The 2,368-nt window shown below is 59.0% G+C and overlaps 1 long non-coding RNA gene across 1 annotated transcript in view; it reads right to left on the bottom strand.

The window, feature by feature from the left end:
- Positions 1–1,100: 1,100 nt before the first annotated feature.
- LOC144677580 (uncharacterized) overlaps positions 1,101–2,368 on the bottom strand; it is a 6,959-nt gene continuing 5,691 nt past the window's right edge. Inside the window, exon 4 of the long non-coding RNA XR_013575762.1 lies at positions 1,101–2,368. This exon is cut by the window's right edge and continues 1,006 nt beyond it. This is a non-coding gene — a long non-coding RNA (uncharacterized LOC144677580).

Below are 2,368 nucleotides of genomic sequence, written 5' to 3'. Positions count from 1 at the left end.
CCAATCCCTACAACCCTATCTCTGTAACCTCTTCCAGATCCTACAATCCTCCCTATCTCTGTAACCTCCTCCAGCCCATACGAGGTTACAGAGATAGGGAGGGATGTAAGGGCTGGAGGAGGTTACAGAGATAGGGAGGGGATGTAGGGGCTGGAGGAGGTTACAGAGATAGGGAGGGGTGTAGGGGCTGGAGGAGGTTACAGAGATAGGGAGGGGTGTAGGGACTGGAGGAGGTTACAGAGATAGGGAGGGGTGTAGGGTCTGGAGGAGGTTACAGAGATAGGGAGGTGTGTAGGGGCTGGAGGAGGTTACAGAGATAGGGAGGGGTGTAGGGGCTGGAGGAGGTTACAGAGATAGGGAGGGATGAAGGGATTGGAGGAGGTTACAGAGATAGGGAGGGATGAAGGGATTGGAGGAGGTTACAGAGATAGGGAGGGGTTTGGGGCTGGAGGAGGTTACAGAGATAGGAAGGGGTGTAGGGCTGGAGGAGGTTACAGAGATAGGGAGGGGTGTAGGGGCTGGAGGAGGTTACAGGGATAGGGAGGGGTGTAGGGGCTGGAGGAGGTTACAGAGGAAATGGAGGTAGGGAGGAGGGTGTCAGGAGCTGAGGAGCCGGGATGGGAGTGACCGGGCGGTGATGAGGAGGTGGAGGTAGTCAGCGGTGGTGCAGGTCCGGTACGCAGTCAGAAGGGGAGGTGAATGGGATCGGACTGTGCCATGTCTCCCTTCCTCTCCCAGAATACTTGGTCAGGTAGAGTATCCATGGGAATGCTATAGTCTGGAAAACCTCTCCCAGTTCAGAGAGTTCACATCGATCGAGCTATCGGGAGGGTTAACACACGGGCTGAACCATTGACACCATCACTGATATATTCGACTAAGTGAGGCATCACCTGGTCACTACAACCACCCACAGAATTTCCCAGCAGGGGTGAGTGGACAGGGATGGGGGGCAGGAACCCGGGCTGATTCACACCCCCCTCCCTAACCCAGGGGACGTCCACGTGTCTGTCCCTTGACCTATTGAGGACATTTCACTGTGTCGATTGTTTAATGTTTGATGAGTTTTTAACACTGAACAAAATCGCGCCTCTCTCCTGCCTGGAACAATGCACAACATTTTTATTTTAACTTATTATAATACAGCTTTTATCTACAGCGTAATCCATTTTTAGTCATCGTCTCCGACGTGAGAATGAGCCTGCGATGTCTTCAGTTCCCTGTTCACGCCCCCTTTTGCCTTCAGGCCCTCACCATTGCTGATCTGGGCCTAGTTGGGTCTGGGCCTTGTTGGGTCTGGGCCTAATTGGGCCTGGGCCTCATTGGGCCTGGGCCTAATAGGGCCTGGGCCTAGTTGGGCCTGGTCCTCGTTGGGCTTGTGCCTTGTTGGGTCTGGGCCTAGTAGGGCCTGGGCCTCGTCGTGCCAGGTCCTAGTTGGGCCTGGGCCCACTTGGGCCGGGGCCTTGTTGGGCCTGGTCGTTGTCGGGCCTGGTCCTCATTGGGCTTGTGCCTCGTTGGCCCTGGGCCTAGTTGAGCCTGGGCCTAGTTGGGCCTGGGTCTAGTTGGGTCTGGACCTCGTTGAGCCTGGGCCTAGTTGGGGCTGGCCCTCGTTGGCCCTGGTCCTCATTGGGCCTGGGCCTAGTGGGCCCTGGTCCTTGTTTCGCCTGGACCTAGTTGCACCTGGTCCTCGTTGAGCCTGGGCCTAGTTGGGTCTGGGCCTAGTTGAGCCTGGGTCTCGTTGGGCCTGGGCCTAGTTGGGTCTGGGCCTAGTTGAGCCTGGGCCTCGTTGGGCCTGGGCCTAGTTGGGTCTGGGCCTAGTTGGGTCTGGGCCTCGTTGGGCTGGGCCTCGTTGGGTCTGGGCTTCGTTGGGCTGGGCCTAGTTGGGCCTGGCCCTCGTTGGCCCTGGTCCTAGTTGGCCCTGGTCCTCGTTGGGCCTGGGCCTCATTGGGCCTGGGCCTAGTTGGGTCTGGGCCTAGTTGGGTCTGGGCCTCATTGGGCTGGGCCTAGTTGGGCCTGGCCCTCGTTGGCCCTGGTCCTAGTTGGCCCTGGTCCTCGTTGGGCCTGGGCCTCATTGGGCCTGGGCGTAGTTTGGTCTGGTCCTAGTTGGGCCTGGTCCTCGTTGAGCCTGGGCATCGTTGGGTCTGGGCCTAGTTGGGTCTGGACCTAGTTGGGTCTGGGCCTAGTTGGGTCTGGGCCTAGTTGGGCCTGGGCCGAGTTGGGTCTGGGCCTCATTGGGCCTGGGCCTAGTTGGGGCTGGGCTTGGTTGGGCCTGGGCCTAGTTGAGCCTGGGCCTAGTTGGGCCTAGGCCTAGTTGGGTTTGGGCCTCGTTGGGCTGGGCCTAGTTCGGTCTGGGCCTTGTTGGGCCTGG

This window comes from Cetorhinus maximus, unplaced genomic scaffold (genome assembly GCF_964194155.1).
Source record: "Cetorhinus maximus unplaced genomic scaffold, sCetMax3.hap1.1 HAP1_SCAFFOLD_2705, whole genome shotgun sequence".
NCBI classification, from domain to species: Eukaryota; Metazoa; Chordata; class Chondrichthyes; order Lamniformes; family Cetorhinidae; genus Cetorhinus; species Cetorhinus maximus.
Note: the sequence above shows the minus strand (reverse complement) of the source record. Positions and strands in the feature narration are given on the sequence as shown.